This window comes from Ambystoma mexicanum, chromosome 6p (assembly GCF_040938575.1).
Source record: "Ambystoma mexicanum isolate Mex_15411 chromosome 6p, UKY_AmexF1_1, whole genome shotgun sequence".
In the NCBI taxonomy this organism is placed as follows: domain Eukaryota; kingdom Metazoa; phylum Chordata; class Amphibia; order Caudata; family Ambystomatidae; genus Ambystoma; species Ambystoma mexicanum.
The window spans coordinates 1110753117-1110779464 of NC_090935.1; positions in this window are offsets into that span (position 1 = coordinate 1110753117).

The window sequence follows — 26348 nt, forward strand, 5'->3', positions numbered from 1 at the left end:
GATGGCCCCTTGGCGTGGGACACCTTTTGAAGTGTACATGTAGTTTGGCACCTTGGCCTTTCGCGCCCCTGACAGCCCCCCATGCCAGCGCGCATCCACCGGCACGAACCGCCTTTGATACAGGGGGGTGGGATGGATGGGCCTGGGGCGTGCAGATAAGGCACAGGAAGACTGCTGAATGGAGACACACTTATGTGGATTGCAGGGGGGCGGCCTGCTTCAAGGGGAGGCCTGGCTGGAGACACGGGGTCTGAGGAGGCCATGTGACCGATGGCCCCTTGGCGTGGGGCACCTTTTGAAGTGTACATGTAGTTTGGCACCTTGGCCTTTTGCGCCCCTGACAGCCCCCCATGCCAGCGCACATCCACCGGCGCGAACCGCCTTTGATACAGGGGGGTGGGATGGATGGGCCTGGGGCGTGCAGATAAGGCACAGGAAGACTGCTGAATGGAGACACACTTATGTGGATTGCAGGGGGGCGGCCTGCTTCAAGGGGAGGCCTGGCTGGAGACACGGGGTCTGAGGAGGCCATGTGACCGATGGCCCCTTGGCGTGGGATACCTTTTGAAGTGTACATGTAGTTTGGCACCTTGGCCTTTCGCGCCCCTGACAGCCCCCCATGCCAGCACGCATCCACCGGCGCGAACCACCTTTATATCAATATATAGTATATCGTCTTTAAATCAATTATAGAATATCGTTGCTTATCAATAACAAATGCCACATACCAGAGATTCTTGTGAGCACAGACTCACACTTCAACCGGTGTATTATAGTGGTCAAGACCCAAGGCCTGTATAATCCAATGGTAATTGTTAGTATAGACATATGTGTGACTTTTATAGAGACATAACCCACTGAAAGACTTTGAACAAGTGTTATTTAGTGCATGCATTATCGAGAATATGTTATGTTAGCTTAGATAGATAGTGACCACCCTGCTTCACAGCGACCAGACCTTCACCCCATTCGGAGCACAGATGTCTGACGTCCATCCTTGAATGGAGACACACTTGATTCATTTAAAAAATCGAAACAACCGTTGTTAAAATATATGTGGTGTTTTATTTTGTATCTTATTTTGATGGCACAAAAATACAAGACTTTAAACATTGTACAGTTCAGGTTGCAGGACAGCGAGAGAAAATCCCCTGTACTGACCACTGTCACTCGGGAACGTTTCTCTAATGGCACGAACGGCACAGGCGGGTATCACTCTTCGAACGCGGTGCCCAAGCCTCCCGTGGAGCCACCATGTAAAGGAACGATAGGCCACCAGCCTGTACCACCTGTGAAAAGGAATGAAACAAACTGTCTTTAAATGACCAAGATAAGTTTAATAAACATTTGTTGTCAATGACAATTCTTGTAACTAATGGCATTCTGCACGGACAAATGCTATCTAGACAATGCACACTATTGAACGACTTACATGCGTTACAATGATATGTATATGTAATTTTGGATATAGTAGAAGAACATGAAATAGGAGTGGCATGACAAGCAGAGTATACTTACTCGTTACTCGGATTACGAGGACGAACAGCTGCGCGAAGTTCGTGCATAAGCACCATCATTATTTTCAACACGCCCCGTGTGAGGCAGGCTGCCCTGAAGTCTGGCAGCTCGGTGATGCATTGCGGTCGTGGCTCACCTTCCGAAATGTAGGCCAGGCATCCCGAGTTTTCTCGGCAGCAGCAGTTCTCATCCTCAGTTGGCATTAGCTCGCACCGATTGCATGTGCACCAGGTGGAGACGCCGTCCATTCGACTAGGCCCAGACTCTTCATCTGTTGATTCGTCCTGCCAACTGCCATCCGAATCCCCATCGTTTTCGCGTGCTTCCCTTTCCAGTAGTTCCTCCTCGGTATACTCGGGCTCGTACATGTAGGGCATTATTGTAGCCATTGTGTGTTAAACAAACTAAAATAATTTATAGCGGTGGTACTGGTATCTGTTCACACGGGCTACAAGCGGCGAAGGTAGCTGACCAGAGCACTGAAACGAGTCACAGAATACTCAAAATAACACAGATAGAGGAATGGAATCGAGAATCTGCTTCTGTGTGTTGTGAACGGTCTGTTTATACTTATTGAGGAAAGAGGCGTCCTGCCATTTCCATGGCGACACGTCATTAGCTGAAGCGCAGCGAATGTTGACACGAGACGTGCTTTGGCGTTGGGAAATGGGCGGTACGAGTCTGCTGATGACAGGCTCAGGGGCGGGGGAATTGATTTAGTGCCGCAAAAGCAGGTCAGCCAGGGTGATGGGGGAAAAGATAGGATTATCAGAAAATGGCGGCTCCCTGGTGCTTGTTTTCTTTCGCGTGCGTTTAATGGACGAAAACTCGGGTAATGTCCATAGGAAAGTTTTCTAAAATCGAGCCACTTAGGCTTAAAAAAACATGGCCGACCCGTAGGGACAATAAAAATTTTTACTAGACCATGCCTTTAAAGATAGGAACAAAGATCGATCTTTTCCAACCAATCGGGGTCTTACCACTTTGAATAATGTGTGTGAACATTATGTTGAGGACCTTTGCCCAGACCAGTGGGCTTCCTTTGAATACAACATTCGGAAGGGGCCCTTGACGATTTTGACTGTCCAATTAATTTCACCAAATTTTCTTCACTAATGTCAGGCTGAAAGCAACTCTGGTAACTGACAGTAGCATATTCACTATAGTTCAACTACGAAGGATTAGATTCTGATAGATGTTCTAAAGGAATACAAAACAAGTCCTGAACGTATTATAACCACAGCTCCTGTGATATAGGATTGAGCTCTTGGGGGAGAATGATTTCCTAAAATCATTGTAGAACTGCTAGAATTTACTGGTATTGTGTGTTTTAAGCCAAAAGAACACTTTCTGCCAATTGGCACGTCTAAGGGATAGCTTGTGCTGTTTCAGCCAGTTTTTGAATTTTTTACCCAGATTTATCTGAATACTTTGTCTCACCTCAGGGCTAAGTTTGTGGTTAATTCTAAAAACAGCCCACTCCTTGCAGAGTAATTTCTTACACTCAGCTATGACATGGTCAAAAATAGCTAATATTTTGACCATATTATTTTGTCTTAGTCTCCATATATTTGATGGAGTTAATACTATAGTGGAGACCATTACACCAAAGTCCCAACCAGACCTATCGAATGCTTCGATCAAATCAAATAATTACAGGGATAGCGTCATATTGGTAAACATAATATGTTCCTGATACCAACGAAGAGGGTTACCGTGGAAATTCTAGACAGAGGTAGCAGTTCACATGATCTTAGATGGTTGGCTTTTGATGGTCATACGCCAACACAATATTCCATGGTCAGTTAGTCTATTATGAATAATAATTAAATTGTTAAAGTGCAAGTGCAAAGTCGAGCTACATAGTGCATAATCAATATATGATTTAAAAATACCATTTGACCAGGTGTGAAGGGGCGGATTGCTGCTAATATAATAAGAGACCAAAAATTTAAAATCAAAAGAATCAATAATTTCAAACCAAGAAGTGTGACCGTAATGAGCAATATAAGTACCTAATTGTAAATCTCTTTTGTTAAAATCACCTGCCAATAAAACATAACCTGTTGGTGATTGCTCACGCTATTGAATAATGGCATTGTATATCGTATTTTGATTGTGTTTGTAAGCAAACCACCCGGTGGGTCGTAAATGTTAATAATTAAGATTGATATTTCAACTTCTAATTCAGAATGAAGACGCAATACACCCATTAGCACATTCATGGATTTTTGCAGTTCAATAAAGGGAGTCAAGCTTAAATGTGCCTTGACCCCTATGGCCAACCCGCCACAGGCACGCCCCTTCTTGGAGGGAATAGACATAAAGAGTGGAAACCCTCTATGTATAAAGACTTTGTACACCAAGTTTCTTGAATTAAAAACACATCTACGGTTTCAAACAGCTTTTGACCCTCAGGGTGGTCTAGAAATGAGCAGAAGCCCTGCGTGTTCCAGGATATGAACTTCAGACCAGTTAAGGCAGACTCTGGTCAATTGGCCCCGCTATATGAGGACACCAGCATCCACAAATCCTTCCGCTGCACACTGTCCATCGGCTTAAGTCTTTCAGTTTGTAAAGCACGCAGAGCATCTCGCTCAGAGTTCTTAAGTGCAGATTGTTTAGTGGAATGTAATTCATGGTCTATTGAAGAATAAACTGGACCTTTGACCTTCCTGCAAGCAATTAGTGAGAACCCAATTTTGAAGAGGGAGTCTGCGTGAGTTTTCAACAGAGCCACCATAAATGGAGAAGCAAACTCAACCAGTGCCCAATTGGTGGTACTGTTCCAATACGGTAGCTCAATTTTTAAAATGTCTCTGGACTGAATGATCTCCAAGTAATGAATTTGATTAAAAATGTAAAGAAGGGTGGATCTATTTAAGAATGGGCTGGAACTTGTGGGAGAAATTTCCTCAAGAATGATCCAGGTATTTCTATCTTTTAATGCTTCGGGAAGTATGACTGAAGTTGGGGGCTGTGACACTGTATCTATTTTATCAAGTGTTGATGACAACTTTACTTTATTAGTCACGTCTCCAATATAAACTACTCTTCTTTCCATCAAATGTTTTGCTTTATCTTCTATTTTCCTCTCTTTATTAGGTGCAAAAGGTTCAGGTGATTTATTTTGCTGCAATTTACCCACACTAATCGTTAGGGGACCATGTACGTGGGCCTGTCTGGTGATGCCAACAGAATCACATTTTTTAGCCAGAAAGTTCTTAGGGCTAAAAGCTCCTTGAATGTTAGAGATGACAATTTGTTTCACCTTTTCTACATTTTCTTTTCCTGTAGTAAGATCAATAAGAGGCAATAGACACAGATGAAAATAAATAGATCTACTGATAGCATAGCAATGGAAACTCAAGTCAATAGCAATGAGACCAATGAACCTAGCACTATTGTGTACTCAACTCGCCAATAGATAGAAATTTAAAAATCTGCAAAATATGACTAGGATACATGGCCTTACCTTGACCAACAAACAGTTGGATTCAGCAAGCGAGCAGTATGTTGCAGGAGAATAGGTGGGTGGCCACAGGTAGCACACTGATGGGTTTGCTCTAAGCGGTCACAGAAGTTCACGGATAGCACGACGACGAGCAGATTAGCGTAGATCTCAGTGGTTGCCAGGTAACACGTTCAGGAGTTGACTTGCAAAGCACAAAGATGTTCTCATGAGACATATCAAGTGGTTTATAAAGTATTAGAAACAGGGGTGTGTTTGTGAATGAATGACGTATGTATGTCGTGGTCTTAGGGGGGCGGCCTGCTTCAAGGGGAGGCCTGGCTGGAGACACGGGGTCTGAGAAGGCCATTTGACCGATGGCCCCTTGGCGTGGGACACCTTTTGAAGTGTACATGTAGTTTGGCACCTTGGCCTTTCGCGCCCCTGACAGCCCCCCATGCCAGCGCGCATCCACCGGCACGAACCGCCTTTGATACAGGGGGGTGGGATGGATGGGCCTGGGGCGTGCAGATAAGGCACAGGAAGACTGCTGAATGGAGACACACTTATGTGGATTGCAGGGGGGCGGCCTGCTTCAAGGGGAGGCCTGGCTGGAGACACGGGGTCTGAGGAGGCCATGTGACCGATGGCCCCTTGGCGTGGGGCACCTTTTGAAGTGTACATGTAGTTTGGCACCTTGGCCTTTTGCGCCCCTGACAGCCCCCCATGCCAGCGCACATCCACCGGCGCGAACCGCCTTTGATACAGGGGGGTGGGATGGATGGGCCTGGGGCGTGCAGATAAGGCACAGGAAGACTGCTGAATGGAGACACACTTATGTGGATTGCAGGGGGGCGGCCTGCTTCAAGGGGAGGCCTGGCTGGAGACACGGGGTCTGAGGAGGCCATGTGACCGATGGCCCCTTGGCGTGGGATACCTTTTGAAGTGTACATGTAGTTTGGCACCTTGGCCTTTCGCGCCCCTGACAGCCCCCCATGCCAGCACGCATCCACCGGCGCGAACCACCTTTATATCAATATATAGTATATCGTCTTTAAATCAATTATAGTATATCGTTGCTTATCAATAACAAATGCCACATACCAGAGATTCTTGTGAGCACAGACCCACACTTCAACCGGTGTATTATAGTGGTCAAGACCCAAGGCCTGTATAATCCAATGGTAATTGTTAGTATAGACATATGTGTGACTTTTATAGAGACATAACCCACTGAAAGACTTTGAACAAGTGTTATTTAGTGCATGCATTATCGAGAATATGTTATGTTAGCTTAGATAGATAGTGACCACCCTGCTTCACAGCGACCAGACCTTCACCCCATTCGGAGCACAGATGTCTGACGTCCATCCTTGAATGGAGACACACTTGATTCATTTAAAAAATCGAAACAACCGTTGTTAAAATATATGTGGTGTTTTATTTTGTATCTTATTTTGATGGCACAAAAATACAAGACTTTAAACATTGTACAGTTCAGGTTGCAGGACAGCGAGAGAAAATCCCCTGTACTGACCTCTGTCACTCGGGAACGTTTCTCTAATGGCACGAACGGCACAGGCGGGTATCACTCTTCGAACGCGGTGCCCAAGCCTCCCGTGGAGCCACCATGTAAAGGAACGATAGGCCACCAGCCTGTACCACCTGTGAAAAGGAATGAAACAAACTGTCTTTAAATGACCAAGATAAGTTTAATAAACATTTGTTGTCAATGACAATTCTTGTAACTAATGGCATTCTGCACGGACAAATGCTATCTAGACAATGCACACTATTGAACGACTTACATGCGTTACAATGATATGTATATGTAATTTTGGATATAGTAGAAGAACATGAAATAGGAGTGGCATGACAAGCAGAGTATACTTACTCGTTACTCGGATTACGAGGACGAACAGTTGCGCGAAGTTCGTGCATAAGCACCATCATTATTTTCAACACGCCCCGTGTGAGGCAGGCTGCCCTGAAGTCTGGCAGCTCGGTGATGCATTGCGGTCGTGGCTCGCCTTCCGAAATGTAGGCCAGGCATCCCGAGTTTTCTCGGCAGCAGCAGTTCTCATCCTCAGTTGGCATTAGCTCGCACCGATTGCATGTGCACCAGGTGGAGACGCCGTCCATTCGACTAGGCCCAGACTCTTCATCTGTTGATTCGTCCTGCCAACTGCCATCCGAATCCCCATCGTTTTCGCGTGCTTCCCTTTCCAGTAGTTCCTCCTCGGTATACTCGGGCTCGTACATGTAGGGCATTATTGTAGCCATTGTGTGTTAAACAAACTAAAATAATTTATAGCGGTGGTACTGGTATCTGTTCACACGGGCTACAAGCGGCGAAGGTAGCTGACCAGAGCACTGAAACGAGTCACAGAATACTCAAAATAACACAGATAGAGGAATGGAATCGAGAATCTGCTTCTGTGTGTTGTGAACGGTCTGTTTATACTTATTGAGGAAAGAGGCGTCCTGCCATTTCCATGGCGACACGTCATTAGCTGAAGCGCAGCGAATGTTGACACGAGACGTGCTTTGGCGTTGGGAAATGGGCGGTACGAGTCTGCTGATGACAGGCTCAGGGGCGGGGGAATTGATTTAGTGCCGCAAAAGCAGGTCAGCCAGGGTGATGGGGGAAAAGATAGGATTATCAGAAAATGGCGGCTCCCTGGTGCTTGTTTTCTTTCGCGTGCGTTTAATGGACGAAAACTCGGGTAATGTCCATAGGAAAGTTTTCTAAAATCGAGCCACTTAGGCTTAAAAAAACATGGCCGACCCGTAGGGACAATAAAAATTTTTACTAGACCATGCCTTTAAAGATAGGAACAAAGATCGATCTTTTCCAACCAATCGGGGTCTTACCACTTTGAATAATGTGTGTGAACATTATGTTGAGGACCTTTGCCCAGACCAGTGGGCTTCCTTTGAATACAACATTCGGAAGGGGCCCTTGACGATTTTGACTGTCCAATTAATTTCACCAAATTTTCTTCACTAATGTCAGGCTGAAAGCAACTCTGGTAACTGACAGTAGCATATTCACTATAGTTCAACTACGAAGGATTAGATTCTGATAGATGTTCTAAAGGAATACAAAACAAGTCCTGAACGTATTATAACCACAGCTCCTGTGATATAGGATTGAGCTCTTGGGGGAGAATGATTTCCTAAAATCATTGTAGAACTGCTAGAATTTACTGGTATTGTGTGTTTTAAGCCAAAAGAACACTTTCTGCCAATTGGCACGTCTAAGGGATAGCTTGTGCTGTTTCAGCCAGTTTTTGAATTTTTTACCCAGATTTATCTGAATACTTTGTCTCACCTCAGGGCTAAGTTTGTGGTTAATTCTAAAAACAGCCCACTCCTTGCAGAGTAATTTCTTACACTCAGCTATGACATGGTCAAAAATAGCTAATATTTTGACCATATTATTTTGTCTTAGTCTCCATATATTTGATGGAGTTAATACTATAGTGGAGACCATTACACCAAAGTCCCAACCAGACCTATCGAATGCTTCGATCAAATCAAATAATTACAGGGATAGCGTCATATTGGTAAACATAATATGTTCCTGATACCAACGAAGAGGGTTACCGTGGAAATTCTAGACAGAGGTAGCAGTTCACATGATCTTAGATGGTTGGCTTTTGATGGTCATACGCCAACACAATATTCCATGGTCAGTTAGTCTATTATGAATAATAATTAAATTGTTAAAGTGCAAGTGCAAAGTCGAGCTACATAGTGCATAATCAATATATGATTTAAAAATACCATTTGACCAGGTGTGAAGGGGCGGATTGCTGCTAATATAATAAGAGACCAAAAATTTAAAATCAAAAGAATCAATAATTTCAAACCAAGAAGTGTGACCGTAATGAGCAATATAAGTACCTAATTGTAAATCTCTTTTGTTAAAATCACCTGCCAATAAAACATAACCTGTTGGTGATTGCTCACGCTATTGAATAATGGCATTGTATATCGTATTTTGATTGTGTTTGTAAGCAAACCACCCGGTGGGTCGTAAATGTTAATAATTAAGATTGATATTTCAACTTCTAATTCAGAATGAAGACGCAATACACCCATTAGCACATTCATGGATTTTTGCAGTTCAATAAAGGGAGTCAAGCTTAAATGTGCCTTGACCCCTATGGCCAACCCGCCACAGGCACGCCCCTTCTTGGAGGGAATAGACATAAAGAGTGGAAACCCTCTATGTATAAAGACTTTGTACACCAAGTTTCTTGAATTAAAAACACATCTACGGTTTCAAACAGCTTTTGACCCTCAGGGTGGTCTAGAAATGAGCAGAAGCCCTGCGTGTTCCAGGATATGAACTTCAGACCAGTTAAGGCAGACTCTGGTCAATTGGCCCCGCTATATGAGGACACCAGCATCCACAAATCCTTCCGCTGCACACTGTCCATCGGCTTAAGTCTTTCAGTTTGTAAAGCACGCAGAGCATCTCGCTCAGAGTTCTTAAGTGCAGATTGTTTAGTGGAATGTAATTCATGGTCTATTGAAGAATAAACTGGACCTTTGACCTTCCTGCAAGCAATTAGTGAGAACCCAATTTTGAAGAGGGAGTCTGCGTGAGTTTTCAACAGAGCCACCATAAATGGAGAAGCAAACTCAACCAGTGCCCAATTGGTGGTACTGTTCCAATACGGTAGCTCAATTTTTAAAATGTCTCTGGACTGAATGATCTCCAAGTAATGAATTTGATTAAAAATGTAAAGAAGGGTGGATCTATTTAAGAATGGGCTGGAACTTGTGGGAGAAATTTCCTCAAGAATGATCCAGGTATTTCTATCTTTTAATGCTTCGGGAAGTATGACTGAAGTTGGGGGCTGTGACACTGTATCTATTTTATCAAGTGTTGATGACAACTTTACTTTATTAGTCACGTCTCCAATATAAACTACTCTTCTTTCCATCAAATGTTTTGCTTTATCTTCTATTTTCCTCTCTTTATTAGGTGCAAAAGGTTCAGGTGATTTATTTTGCTGCAATTTACCCACACTAATCGTTAGGGGACCATGTACGTGGGCCTGTCTGGTGATGCCAACAGAATCACATTTTTTAGCCAGAAAGTTCTTAGGGCTAAAAGCTCCTTGAATGTTAGAGATGACAATTTGTTTCACCTTTTTTACATTTTCTTTTCCTGTAGTAAGATCAATAAGAGGCGGGGGTTCTATTAAAGAGTGTTTATTTTTCATCGCATTTCTCAGCTCCGTTGGGGGAGAAATTTGAACGTCTTCAAAGTCCCACCCAAGTGTTTTTGCTTTCCTATTTCACCTCATTGGAGACAGTATGTCGATGTCATTACTTCCACTATTTTTAGTTGGTTTGCTCAGACGTTGCCAATGAGCTCTTCCTTCTTCAGAAGCCATTCCAAGAGGGTTCTTAGTAATGGTTGGGCCCTAAATGGATTCTGAGACTTTTTTTGCTAACATTGAGAAGAGGTCAATCATTTGCAGCATTATTGCTTTGCCTGCATGTTGTTCTTCAAGGAGAGTCACAAGTGTGTTCGATTGTGTGGCCGACATCGCATTCAGCTTACTGAGATTAAGCTGGCACTCCATAGGCCGTGCCCCCATTAATGCTTCCAGAAGAGACCGATCTCCGATACTGATTGAATCTTCTGTGGAGTCTGAGTCGGAGTGTGAAACAAATATGGCCATGTTAGGAGAAGCAGATTGATTGGCCGTAATTAAGTCATCTGAAGAACGCCCCCCTATCAATCGTTGTTCACCACCCAATGAGGCTCTTTTCAGATTAACTACTAATTTTAGTAGCAAGTTGTTGATGTCTATGGCCTCTGATAATGAGTGCTCAGATTCCTCATTGATAGAAACAGAAGAGTGGCCTGGAGGAGGAGGCAGTTTTGAGTCAAAAACGGCAGAGATAGCCACCTGAGTTGGTGGAATGTGTGAATAGCGTGAGCCAGTCCTTGTTTAACAACTCCCTTCCTCGTATTATGTTTATTATTTGTGGCTGCACTATGCAGTGTGGATAAGTGAGGCATTGCAAGCTATGTTAAAAGTTAGGAAAGAAGGAGGCAGTCTTTTTCTTGCCCTTGTGTAAAAGGGAAAAAATAATATAACAGTGAGTCATGCGCACCTCACCATACTCTAATTCACAAATCCAGAATGCTCTTATACCACTTGGCCCGCCAATGTACAACTTTGTACGAGACTCAAAGGGTGCAAATGGTCAAGTTTTACACGTGTCTTTATGATTGAACATCCACGGCGGCTCAGAGATACAAGATCAACAATCACTGCATGTGCAGCTTTGTACGAGACTCACGGGGTACTAGGATTAGTAGATTTCACAAGTGTCTTATGATTGAGCATCCACAACGGCTCAAGGATACCACATCAGTAGTCACCGTGTGTGCAGCATTCTGTACCATGCGAAACTCACAGGGTACAGATTGTTTTACACGTGTCTTTTATTTGAACATCCGGAGTGGCTCACAGATACCAGATCAACGGTCACCGCGTGTGCAGCTTTGTGCGAGACTCACAGAGTAAAAACATTAATAAATTCCACACGTGGCTTGAAGGTAGCATTCACAGTTAAGACATGCGGTGTAAGTCAGGGGTTTGTGAAGGTAAGTCAACAGCTCGGATGCATGTGATCACAGACACTGTGTATATAGCCTTAAGTGAAATTTTGACAGGTGCCGAGCACTCCAACAATAAAGGTCCCCACTTTTCACGTGATTAGCATTGTGATAGTATTTCAACAGGGCATACATCTGTTATCAACACAGATCCCTAGAATGCTAAGGAGGGACAGGTTCTACTGCAAAGATCTCCAGCCTACACTGTCACTGCTCGCTGAACACAGAACACACTGTTTGCACACCGCGCAGTGCTCTGCACATGCGCAGTGTGTTTATGGAAAAGTCTTGATAGTTCACAAAGGTAGAAAGCAGACTTCAGTTGGATCCAGGGAACGGGAGCTTTAAAGAAAGAGAACCTCATGTCACCAGTCACAGAACACACTGTTTGCACACAGTGCAGCGCTCCACACATGCGCAGAGTGTTTATGGAAAAGTCTTGATACTTCACAAAGGTAGGAAGCAGACTTCAGTTGGATCCAGGGAACGGAAGCTTCAAAGAAAGAGAACCTTGCATCACCAGTCACAAAACACACTGTTTGAACATTGCACAGCACTCCGCACATCCGCAGTATCTTTATGGAAAAGTCTTGGTAGTTCACAAAGGTAGAAAGCAGACTTCAGTTGGATCCAGGGAATGGGAGCTGGGCTTATATTGGTTGCCCCCGCCGAGCCGTAAACTACCATTAACCGGGTTAGGGGTTTAAAAAGCAACAGAAATGCGCCTGAGGGGTGTACTCTATGAAGTCTCATCCAAACAGGTGCTCCCTGCTCCTCCAAAGCTATCAAGGACAACATTGTCTCCCTTGCTCCTGCATTGGTAGATTTCTGCAATCACTCTTTTGCCACTGGATCCTTCCAGTTATCCCTCAAGCACACCCTTGCGCACCCTCTCCTTAAAAAGTCTTCTCCTGTCTGGCTAACTACAGCCCTATCTCCATTACCCCTTTCCCGGGCAAACTCTTGGAGAAGCTGGCCATCTCCCAGGTTATCCACCACACTGAATCTGTTGATTGTCTTCACGGCCACCAGTCTGGATTCAGAGCTGCCAGAGACACAGAAACTGCTCTCCTGAACACCCGTGAAGACATGATCTCTTATTTTGATTCCAACTCTCCTTTCATTCTCAATCTTCTTGACCTTTCCTCTGCTTTTGATATGGTCAATCATGCCACCCTTATAAATCGGCTCTCTGATACCATTGGCATCATGGACCTGGCTCTGGACTGGTTGACCTCCTTCATTTCTGACTGACCTTCCCAGGTTCAATTGAGCCCTTTTCTCTCCTCCATCCCACACTCCACCTCTGGTGTCCCTCAGAGCTCTATATTCTCACCTTGGCATTTCAACATCTACCTTTCCCCTCAGCCCATTTGATCTTTGCCTTATCTCCTAACTTCCAGTGTTATGTGGATAACATGCAGCTCTCCTTCAAGTTTCCCTCCTCTGCCTCCTCCTCCTCCTCTTTTAGTTCTGACTGTCTGTCTGCTATTCAGGCATGGTGCACTGCTAACGAGCTCTGCCTTAATGCCAGTAAGACTGAGTTCCTTCTCATTGGGACTCCAGCTCCCTGCTTCACTCCTACACTCTGGACACCCTCCATGGCCCCCTCACCTTCCTGTAGGACAAAAAACATTGGTGTAATCTTCAACTCCTCTCTCTCCTCTCACATCACAGACCTTGCCAAGAAGGCCCACTTTCAGCTGCACCCCTGCAGAGGCGCTCCCCTTTCCTCACCTTCCCCCAGAAACTCAATGTCTGCAAGCTGCCTACCTCCTACCTTCGCTCTCTTCAAATAATCCAGAATAGGACTGCAAGACTTATCCTTGGCCTCAAGTCAAGGGACTGCATCTCTCCAGCTCGGAAATCTCTCCACTGGCTCCTGGATGCTACGAGTATCAAGTTAAAGACCCTCTGTATCGCCCACAAGGTTTTCTGAGGCCTGTGACCCCACTACATCCAACTCTCTCTCCCTAAATACCTCCCTGCTAGAGCCGTTCGGTGTTCTAGCTCTAACTCTCTGCAGATCCGACGCTTTTCCAAGAAGGGAGTGGGGGGTAGATCTTTCTCCTCCGCAGGTGCCTCCCTCTGGAATGGCCTCCCTGCCCCTCTCAGACTTGAGACAGATCTCCTTAAGTTCCGGAAGCTTCTCAAGACCTTCCTTTTCTCTTCCTCATTCCCTCTCCCCTACCTCTGCTACTGTCCCCCTTTGCCTCTTTGACTGCCTTCCTGGTTACTTCAGATTCTGACAGGGTACCAGGCCCTCCTCGACCAGTCTACCCCTGCACTTGGTCTGCCCTAACCTCCTCCCAAACCTGCACTAGCCTGACTGTGCCCCACCCCTTGAGCACTTCCATCCCTATCCCTTGCAACTAGCACATGGACCTTCTTCCCCTGCACGCTGTGCTTTCCGGTGGCACTGTCCACCTGCCCTCCCCTGGCAGTTGCTTAATCCACTGTCCCTTCCGCCCTGACTGGCACGTCCCCCCTCACGTCTCCCCTGCACTTCTTGTTACTGCACTTGCACCATCCAAATGTCACAAGGCCTAGTAGGACCGTTTTTGTTTTTCTTCAGCCCTTTTTAAATTATCAGGGAAATATATCATTCCAGGACGATAGGAAAGGCTATAGGGGTCATTACGAGGTTGGAGGTAAGGGATTACCGGCACCGGTAAGGGTGCCGATGCCAGTAATCCCTTACCTCCGTCTTCCGAGTTCCCTTTGTGGGTCCTTCCTTACCGCCTGCTTTTAGCAGGAGTTAAGTACGGGACCCGCAAAGGTACCTTGGAGGTAATTACGGTACCGTAATTTACAGTGCCGTAATTACCTCCTTCCCTATTCGCATTGAGCCCTATGGGGCAGAAATGGGAATGGGGAAGGGCAAAAGATGAATGGGGAATTATCGGTCCCTCCAACCCTGGAATGGACCGGTAATTACTCCATTCACCATGCCGGATTTGGGACGGTTTCGGAGGCAACCATGGAGCTAATTACTCCATGGTTAGCTCCAAACCCGGAATGAGGCCCTATCTGTTTTTTATATTTATTTGTATTAAACATTTCTCCCGCCGAGTATCAATTCTAAGCCCTGCCAGTAACAATACAGTGTCACATCTCATTGTGCTTGGTTGGCTTTGTTAATTGCTTGGGACATGATTCCCATTACCAAGCAGTCAAAATGCTCAGCTCGATAGCGATCTGCGAGTTGCTGCAGGTGCAGCGTTGTACGCAGGTAATGGATGGGGATGTGACAGTGGCTATAGTCCTGGGCATGTCCCTTAAGAGGTGCCAATGGTGGGTGATTGGAAGGGAAGGCTGCATAAAGCTGCGTGCTGAGGGAGACAATGACACGCCAATGGTGGTCACTCAAATCAATATTCTTTAATTTTGTTTTCTTTAGTCTTGATAGTCTTAATAGAAATGTTGTGAAACACAGCATAGTTGGGCTGAGTGGACGAAAGGAAGCACCCAGGTAGGATGTTTGAATTGGGGGGAGGTGGGAGTGACAATGATTATGGGGGAGTGGAGGGAGCAGAAGAGGAGGCGGGGCAGAAAAGGGAGCAGGCGGAGAGAACACTGTTCAGCTACTTTCTTCTTTACACTTCGACCACTGGATTTGGGAAAGGGTGTGCGGTCTCGGGCTTGCATACTGCTTCTGTGCCAGTGATATGGATTTATAATAGTGAAGCCTAAGGGAACCCCAACAATGAGGATATCTAATTATATCCATGTTCATTTTTTACATTATCATCTGTGTTTTCACTACCTTGGGGAATAGGATGCTGTTTCTGAGAAGAAGATCAAGGGATTATTTTTACAAAGTGCCCTGAACAATGCAGTTCCCTGTTGCAGTTCTATAAAATGGGCAGGCAATACCTCAAAGTCTTGTCATAGCTCAACATGTGCTGCCGACACACAGTTAAATTGTGGCAGCGTTTTGACCCATGCAGGATTCTCTTTTGAATGAATCCACAGGGAAACTCCCAAATAGTAATTTTGGTCTGCCAAATCGGGAGGCCGGATGTGGCATGGTCTAGAGTAGACTCTGTGAAGAGGCTACTAGTGTAGTTGGAGAACAAAAGGGTAGGATGTGCTGCTATGGATCTGTGGGCACATTCTAAAATGTGCACAAGCCAGGCACTCAGAATGAAGGTGGAATTGTTTGATGTTCTGGTCACATTCCTCGGAAGGATAGCTCAGGGGCAACGTAATTGCCTTGAAAGCAAGACAATGTGGAGCAACGCAGGTTTGATCCCCTGGTCCACGCTTAGAAACCTCTGGGTATTAAGCATGTTATAAATAACCAATTACAATTTCATATATTCTGAGAATGCAGTCGCTGCAGCTCAGGGTTCCTGTGCAGGGAGCTGTGTGTGTACATGACTCTTACAATACAGCTATGACATGCATTTCCTAGCTCGTTATGCCACAGTAAGTCCACCTTACAGGACTGAGGAGCAGGTGGTGAATCTTTCAGTTTTTCAAGCCATCAACGTGAACACCAGAGGACTGTGGAGAATCCTGTGGATGCCCCACTAAAACCCGTCCTAGAGTCTCCTCCCAGATGGCCAGGAGAGGGCAGACTCATCCCAATCCCAATCCTGGTGGTGATGTACTACAGGAAGATCACCTGGGTGGAGACCAGGCCCAGGGAAGGGGGAGCTTACCCCAGTATTTTTCTCTAACAAGGAATATTAACTCAAACTTAAAGGAGGAAATAGATGATTGCCCTTTCGGGACATGTCGATCCTTTGTTAAGAGTAATGAAGTAAAATCTAAAAGAGTGACTCCACTTTGTGTTGAACTCAAGAAACCAATATTTTATATACCCAGTTGTCCATATCATCCACAAGATCAAAAGTATTCCAACAGCAGCAATGAACATGTAACCATTTCTGTCCCTTCTGTCTTTAAAGGGGTTAAACCATATTATTCTTCTCTTACTAAAAACTGGAGAAGAAAATCCATTTTAACATCCTTTGAAGAATTTGAGAAATTGCATTTTTATAAATCAAACTACCAGTCCGAGAATCCCTCAGAGACTGTGAAGAAGAAAAGGGCTAAAAAGGCAGGTAGGAGTCCAGCTCAAGCGGGCCAGCTTACTGAGTCTAAACAAGGTCAGGCAATTACTCAGTAGGGCCTGCACCTGAGCCTAATCAGTCCACCTCAGAGGTATAAAAGGTTGCCCAAGAGAGAATCTGGGGCAGGAGCTGGAAGGTCAGAAGTCATAGTAGCAGAAGAAGCAGAGCACTTAGCCAGCAGATCACAAGGATGTGTGACCACACCAGGGATGCCGGAGTAGAGAGGCAAATTCCAGTTGCAAACTCTGAGTTTGTCCTGTGCTCACAAACCGTGAATAGCTTTGGCAGCACTGGAGAGAAAAGAAAGCAGCAGGCAGTCTTTCCAAGTATGCCACATTGTTGGAATTGCAGAGCTGAAATTGGAGTTGTTCCTAAGGCCCATGTGCAGAGTCAAGCCAAAGGAAGCTGGAGAGTGGGAAGCTCTTCTTTAATGAGGCTGGATCAGAGACACCTGTGCAACAGAGGGGTGTGGATCCCAACAGTGCCTGCAGTAGTAGCAGGTGTAGAAACAAAGTCGGGAAGCCACTGTAGCCCGCAACCGTTACAATTGGGAGTCGGAAATGGAAGCTCCTTCCTCCTGAGAAGCAGAGGTTCCTTGTTGATAACTGTTGCTAGCTTTTAATTGTGCTGAGCGAGTAGATATCAACCATAGGAGTGGGAAGTCTTTCTATCAATGGGGAATTAGTACACGCTTACCTAAAACGCTTGTGTGTGATCAAAAGCCTTTCTTTCTCTAAATACTTTGTTGCTAAACGCCCGCTTTGCACCAGTTAACACATAGACCGCTAGAATAATTAAAGCTTAACTGACTTTCCTGAAGAGTTGCAAGTGTTCTTAAAGGGAAAGTGAGTATGAGACGATGTTTCTCTTCACCTTGGAGGCTGAGTGATGGCCGAAAGCTAGGAACGTGTCACCCTTTGAAGTGGCAATTTAATATGAAGACACAATCACATGTGCCTAATTTAGGTTCCAATTGAAAACATACATCTTGCAACACATCAAAGGCTGAAACAGACAACTGTCGCAGTAGTAGAAGTTGAAGCGCGAACAAGCACTACCCAAGCACATAGGGGGATCTCTATGAAGGTAAAATCCTACGCACATAACAACTGTTCCCCAATGCTCCGAGGCTGATTAATGTATTATTACTCAAGAGACTTCATCCAAAGCTGGGAGAGTGGCACAGCCGCGTTGGGGTACTCATTGAAGACCAGGTGTACAGAAAGCTGGTTAAAGGAGCTGGGTACTTGTTCCTCAAATTTGTTTCATATCTGCATGATACAGACTGTTTAAAGAATAAGACGTAGTCTGGAAGTCCATGCATATTCTATAGTAGCTAAAAGACAGGCAAAGATGTTGCCCTTTCTTAAGATATGGAAAGAAGAGTTCCTTGCCAGCCTATCAGAATTGGCCTTTCTTGAAGTTGCAGTCACAGCAGTACATAATAGCGAAGTAGAAATTGTAGTAGCAGTAGCAAGACTGTGGCTGTCGGCTTTGGTAAAAATGTTGAAGTTAACTGTGTGGCAAAGGTACCTGTTCTCACATTTGCATAATAGAAGGAAATTGCTAAGAGAGGAGTATATCTCAAGCTAGAGCATCCTGACAAGTTGTACATACGACACTGCAGAATCTGACAGTGAAGAATTTGTAAAGATTGGGAGAAGATACTTTTGTCAACTTCACTTTTTCTTTCTTGGAAGGAAGTCGTCTAAGAGACTCCGTTGGTGCTGTTAATTTGTTGTGGAACTGCAAAGCAGGAGGTCCTTCACCCAACAAAGAAGAGACTATGACCAGTGGAGTTTATTTGTGTGAACTTTTTTGGTTTCTTTTGAACCTTTTCAAGACTTTGGTTAAAACCTTTTGTTATTTGGAGAATACTGACTTTGGGACATTCATGGGGGAGCAAGATCCACCCAGGACCACGAGAACTCATCCAAGACACTGGGTGTTTGGTAACCTTTTATTTATGTTGTTTTGGATGTTTATGTTATTTAGTGTGAGGATTAGTTTTGGGAATACTAGGAGGTTTTACCATTGATCTTAGAACAGGTAGGGAATCCCCTGGTAGAGTGGGTTTATTTAGGTCTTCTATTATTGTTTGGTGTACAATGAAATGTGAAATCCTGAGAAAATTCAAAACAGTCATGTGTCTCACATTACTGACCTCTCACGGGGCCCAAAGATCAGCACTGATACGCCCCTCAGTGGAGTGAATGAGCATGAAACAGCAATTAATGCGCTCCCAAAACTGACTCAAAAGCAAGACAAATGGTAATCTGGGTAGCTTGTACACCTGGAAACTCTTGTAATCACAAAGGTTGGGAGTGGTTGTACGTCATAAAAAAAGAGAATTTAAAATTGTTGCAACTCCCTGAAAAACTTGCAACATTTTAAATTTTCATTTTGGCAAAATGTTCCTCTGTTATCTTTATGTTATTTAAAACATTGTTATACTGCACCAAATCAATACCAATTCTCAGAACGCCTAGCCTTGTCCTTTTGTGCAAAATATTTAAGAACGAGAGCAGATCTTTGGCTCAGCAGTGGTTAGGCTTTTAGGCCATCCACAGCACATGGATATCATTGTGAGCTTGGGAATGTTGAAACCATGCACAATAAAATAGGAGAGAAAAGCTCTTCTGCTTACCCTTCGACCTACTCCCAGAGTTTCTGTAAACAGGAAGTATGGAATGAAAAATTGGCACTTTCAAATGAGGGTGAGTTTTGAACCGTGACTGCTTTTGCATGAACACCATGTATCGGGCTTACTAGCAGTTATTGAGGCCTGCTCTGAACTTTATGAGGATGGTTACAGATGTGTATCGGGCATAACCTCTTTTGTGGTGAGGCTTGGTACTTCAGTGAGTTAATCTACAAAATACAGCCTTGCCGATCCTTCTCATTGTAGGCGGAAGTTACCTTGTCCTGTTAATGGGGGCCAGCATGCGGATCTTAGGACCGAACTGAGATGTAAAGTCAGATTAAGGGCTTTCATTTGCGGATGTACTTCGGGCATTATATGCCTTGTCAGAAACTGAGCGTCGCTCAGTATGTTTTTTATTTGGGGTGTTTGTTGGAATCACCCTCTATCCCTCGTAATTGAACAAACATTTACTTTTAAATATTACTAAAACATAATATCACACATGCAAACCACAAAACAGAGCACGCCTGATATATTTAATCTTGCGACATACCAAAGCATGAACAGGGTCAAAGTAAAGAAGAAAATACAATAACTACTAAGTCAGAACATGTAAGTGTATTAACATAAATGTATTTACAGAAACAACATCTGTCACGACTCTAGAAAAACAACCTTCTCGCCTGTGAGGAATTCGACCATCCGCACGGTGGGTGCGCTTGCCTAAGCTATTTTGAAATGTTTAATTAAATAGAATGATGGTAGACTAACCTCAGGAAAATGTGTTGGGCTAATACACACACATTTTCCTATGTCATATTTAATTGGGGTATGACAGCGTGAGTACACGATGCATCTCCAGAAGGAGGAGGACCAAACCTTCCCCCTATCATGGCCAGCTGATTAACTAACAAAGGCTCCATGGATCCGCCCTGCTCTTTTGTTGAACCCTGCAGCTGGTGGCAGTGATTAGCATTTCAATTAAAGGGTACTTCAAACAGACCCACCTGCGGCCTGTCTGTTGAGGTTAACAAAGGAGACAGGAAACAACCTTTCATCTGCAACTGTGGCCACCTGAAGCCTGATCCCGCCCTCAGGATCGATGACAGAGAACTGTTTTGTCTGTGACTGCGTGTTTAGACCCCGCAAGGGGACCCCATTCATAAGGTATGAGAATGTGGTTTGCAGGAGCAAGAGAGTCTGGTCTCGCAGGAGCTTCAAGGGTGACCTGTCACTTTAATCAGGGACCACAGAGAGCTTCTTTAACCAGATAGACCCTTTGATCCACAACAGACAGGAAGATTGGTGGGACTTAGCATCACATGTTTTCACCCCTTTACATTTTCTGTTGCAAAGCACCATGGTTATGACCGCATGCATGCAGAAGATTGTTGGTGGGGACCCCAGGATTGGTTCATTAAGGTAGTGTAGCCTGCACCAATCACTGTGGACCATTTGGCTTTAAAAGAAGGCTGAACCCCCCTTTTGGCAGATCATCTAAAGACTATGCGAGGAGTAGCAAGAAGGACTCATCACTGGACCCTGGCTGAAGGTAGAGTCTGCCTTTTATCTTCCGCCAGTAAAGGAAGGCCGGGATTTCCAAAGAGAGACGCAAGATCCCCCTAAACATCTCACAGGAAACAGAGAGAGATCCAGAACTCATAGAACCCCCCAGCAACCCCAAAACCGGTACCCAGCCAGCACACCGCGTGCCCTGCTAGGCTCTTCAGCATGCTTCATAGGTAGGAAGCACCAGAAGGTCTCTGAACCTACAACAAAGGACAAGGCAGCACACTCCTCATCCTTAGGCTGCCGCCTTAAAGGACAACATGAGCTCATTGCAGAAGCTGGGAGAAGTGCCTCACGAGCATCTACTGACGTCCGCCTTACAGGACATTTTTAAGCCAGTCGAGTTCCTCAAGCTTCAACTGACTGCAACACTGACTGTTGTCAAGCCGCAGATGCTTAAAGACATTTGAGACGTCTCAACCAGTGCTTCAGAATTGCATGTCAGCACTGAGACAACAATTTCTAACCCTAAGCCACTGTGTAGGCTAGCCTGGAGCCATTCACCCAGCTTTTCTTGACGAACCGTCTTGCGGCTGATATCCACAGCTGACTCCCATCTTGTACTCTGTCACAGAAGCCTGCAAAGTGCCCTGAAGCTGACTCGACCCTGTTGAGCACCAAGAACATCCACAGCCAAAGGCATAGTGTGGTTCTGTCCCCCTGGTCCTTCCCAGAATCACCTTAGAGACATTTTAAGACCAATTGTTCCCTTGGTGCTGAAGCCAAGTAACCTTAAAACTGTTGTGTTTTTAACCGTAATCACTACCCTGTCAATATCGAGAGTGCATCCCTTTTCCTTCTTTGAAACGGTGTGTCCTCTGCATTCCTTTACAGGGTGGGTTGTATTTGATAGTTTTGCTAGAACTGTCTGCTATGATATAAATAAAGTAGATATTGTTTAAACAACCTCTGTATATCATTGGGTAATTATTGTTTTTTGCTATATTGGAACTAACCAAAGATCGACGACCTTTCGGCGATAAGCCTGCCGTTCCATCCACGTTACCAAAACTGGACAAGGAGGTTTATAATTTGCTTATTGTTCTAATCTGTTCATATCCATTCTGATGTATTAGAGGTGTGGGGCTGATTGATGGTTTAGAAACTGATATTCACCCCTGGACCACTGGTGCCCCGGAAGCTGATTCATCACACCCCCACCCGAGAAAGAACATAGTGTGCAGACTCTGCCAAACAACTCCCAACTCGAAAGATCCCACAGCAGCCCCCATGTTGCTACAAAACATTTGCTAGCTAAAGAGCTAATTACAAATAATGTGTCAAAACAATCAGCAAAAAAATCAACTATAAAAATATATATTTTCGTTTTATTCCAGTGAGACCATAGAAAAGGAGCCGAACAGCAGACCATAACAGCGGCTACAAAAAGACAAAGAAATTACATAAGAAGCATGGACAAGTCCTGTTACTAAAAAAAAAGAAATTTACAGCAAGAGTTTGTTGAAAATGATTCCAATGTTATTACTTGAAACTAATGAACCAGTGATTTTCAAATTGTGTGCCTGCCCTTTTAGGAGGAGCCCTGAAGTTCCATGGGCGTAATTTTAGGAGGGGGGGGGCAGTGGTGTTTGTCCTCCCCAAATTTCATTGCACCCCATTTTGTCCCCATTCATTTGGCTGGGGCATCTTTTCTTCAGATGTCATGCCCCCCCCAACATTTTCAACAAAATGACTCCACTGCCCAGAACATATCCAGTGGGTGGCCATACGGTTCTTTTTTAAACAGGGAGGAGGGAGACTTCTTTACTAAACCAGTGAGTTTCAAGATTGGAACGTCCCTCAAAGGGGGCCCAGAAATTATCAAGTGGGTGGACATCAGGGTCTTTCACAAAGGAAGGAGGGCGACTCCTTTTTTAATAAAAAAAATAAGAAGGTCCTGTATTATGTCTTGCCCCACCAACATTATTTTACTCGAGGGGGGCTCAGCATACAAAGGTTTGGAAACCCTTGTTCTAACCAGTGTTATGAAATATGACAAGGCCAGTCCACTGGCCTTGCCTTGAGAGATTATGGACTGCCCTTCACAGGACGTTTGAGGAGAAGGGAGGGTTTCAGAGGCTGCCCGGGCACCAAAATTGGGCGGAGGCTGCAGAGAGGGCTCAAGTTCCTGCCCCTTTCCCCTGTGCCTGCATGTTTAACAGCAATACACCTTTGTCTCGTGCCGTGCCTCGTTGCCATTATCGTTATCGCACAGTGGCAGCTGGGCCAGAGACCAGTAATGCCGAAGAATCCCATGGTGCATAGCTTAGAAACATACTCATACTATTGAATATGACATCTGTGATGATAGGAAAAGAAATATCATCAGTACAATAGTTGATGTGAGATATAGCATAACAAAACCCTTGAAATTCACTGAAAGAAACTTTAGTCATGAGAGAGTTGAGATTAAACAGCTCAATGCAACAACCCCCTTGAAATTCAGTAAAAAACCTGAAGTGATGTAAAAGTGAAGATTTCAAGAAATAACACCCTTGAAATTCTACAAGTGCTGGAAGCTCTGTTGCCTTAACTCTGAACTTCCCCGGTGTTCATCCCATGAGTACACTGATGTAATGATGGGAACATGACATAAATGAATGCACTTTTATTACATCATCAGTGACATCACTAGAGCACACTGACGTCCATGAAGCATATTGATTATGAATTCCACACTCCTCCTCCATGATGTTGCACTAAGAGGGTAAAGCATGTAAAAAGGAAAGATGTACCTAATGGGTTAAAATAGTAGCCATGGACAAGGATGTATTACTACATACAAATGTACAACACAAATAGCAATAAGTAAACAGTGCCAATAACAGCATATATACATTTAGTTCCATATTCAACTTTAAATGCTGGCAACACCCAGGGACACCACACCACCAGCATTCTCCAGTGGAAGCCACATCCTCACTTGTAAACACAAGTGACCTGGGCAAAATGGAACCTCAAACACACCTCTATGACAAGCACAGAACACACACCATACCAGGTGTAGTTTCACTTACTGAAACTATACCTACTGTGACTAAAGAAAGTATACCAAGTAATATATGCCCAAGCAAACCATCACAGAAAATACTCTAACTCACATTCACCCCTTTATCACAATACTACTTCAGGCCCAGTGACAACACCACAACACACACTGAGATTGCTCATACACACACCATCGCCACAGCCACCTATGCATACTCACGCAGGTATCACCTGGGCTGTAGCTATGTACAAATGCGCTCTTGTGTGTGGCAATATGTTGAGGTCCCACAATGAGAAGATGGAAAACGTGCTCCATATGTCTGTCCCATTTTAAAAGAGGCACTCTCCATGAAGAAGGCATCAGAACATCCTGTACATTCATGTACTACACACAAAATGTATTTCCAAAGATGGGATGGGCGAGCCTACAGGAAACAATATACTGACCACTTCGTCCCCTACAGCCATATCTGTCAATACATTCAGTGTGAAAAGACTTGTAAAATAAAGCATGTCATGTTACACATAAAGACTGAGACAAACACACGAAAACCTGCCCTGCCAGTGTTGGTTCACCTTACCTTCTATCAATGCCACAAGTCAAAATAGAAGATGAATAGTTGTACTATGGCACACCCTGCTTCAAGTGTATAAATACAACGCAGACAGGTTTAAAAAATAGTGCAGAGCCTCACAATGCAAGCTAGAATGAATAAAACATGTCTTATAGAATTGTATATCATTAGTATGAACCAAAAAACAAAAATGTGAAAATAGAAATAGTGTACATCACATAGATTGAATACAAAGGAAAATGCAGTATGGCAAATGCATGTACTGTCTATCATTACAACATAATTTAAGAACCACAACATAAACCAGTTATCCGTACTTACTGAACAAATGTTCCTTATGAAAAAAGACATCAGCAATCACGAAATATAAAAACCTCACTTTCTGTACTGTTCTTCCAAGTAAGCCACACTTTTCAGTGGCAAGTCTCAAATGTACCTCATCATGAAGGAAACGTGCTGCTGCAAATCCGTGTAATGCTTCTTCACCAATTGCAATCAACAAAACAATCTCTATAGAGTATGTTCGTTTTTAAAAAGTAGAAAGCTGAGACAGGAGCACTGCCTCCAAAAACACAGACAAAAATAAACTTAACACAAACAAACATGAATACAATATTCTGGCTGCACACAGATCAGTATTTCATCCAGCAACATGATGCAAAAAACATTCCTGCCCATAATCGGACATTCCAAAACAGAAGAAAACAATAACAAATGAGGAAACAAGTCAGCCACATATTTTTTAAACTGTAAAACAACGAAGTGCAATGCTCGGTCACAAAACAAATCAAAATCAAAATGGTTCCACTTAAAACCAACACCAAATTGGAAACAAAAGTCACTACTACCTCATTCTATTTGAAACTGTTGAGTTATGGTTCACTTGTTGAAAACAAAGCTTCACACCCTTAGGTCCAACATCACTCTCGCAAAAAGACCCATAATAAAAATAGAAGTCCATAATTAAGCACAAAATAAAATGTACATTGAAATGTACCTGCAAACAATATAAAACCTTACAAATGTTAAAATGACACTCACCTACAAAACTACACAAGGGAATAAACATATTCTGCAATCAAACACGAAAACAAGTCAGATAAGGCATGATCGAAAATCACTATATGCTGCCATGTGCTCTACCATTCACCTATCAAAACATCACAGCTCTTTAAGTTATATGCAATAAAAATCTGCACAAACAAGTGCACAATGGGCCTCATTTCGAGTCGGGCGGTAAGGGTTAACGGTCACCGGTAACGAGACCGGTGCCGTTAAAACCTTACCGCCCTATTCCGAGTTCCCTTTGCGGTTTGGAACTCAACACCTGCTTTTTGCAGGTGTTAAAAAACCAACCCGCAAAGGGACCTTGGAGCTAATTACGGCACCGTAATTTACGGTGCCGTAATTAGCACCTTCCCCATTCCCATTGAGCCCTATGGGGCAAAAATGGGAATGGGGAAGGGCCCATGGTGAATGGGGAATTACCGCCCCCGCCAACCTTGGAATGGGGCGGTAATTCCGCCATTCACCATGGCGGAGTCCGAGTGATAACGGCGTCAACCAAGGCGCTAATAGCGCCTTGGTTAACGCCAGGGTCGGAATGAGGCCCAATGTCCCCTAAACTAATGCCTAACCAGTAGGCCCACCAAAGAACAAAACCAAACATTCAGCTTACACAATCTCAAATCAATACATTTCAATGGTACTTTTACTATCAAAGCAACTCTAGCAGTACACACAATGTATTCAGTGAAAAAACATTAGACACAACGGAGTTATGGTAAGCATCGAAATGCATCAAAGCCCTTGAAATTCTTTAAAAAATCATAATTAAAGTGATATTACAACATATACATATTGCTTGAGT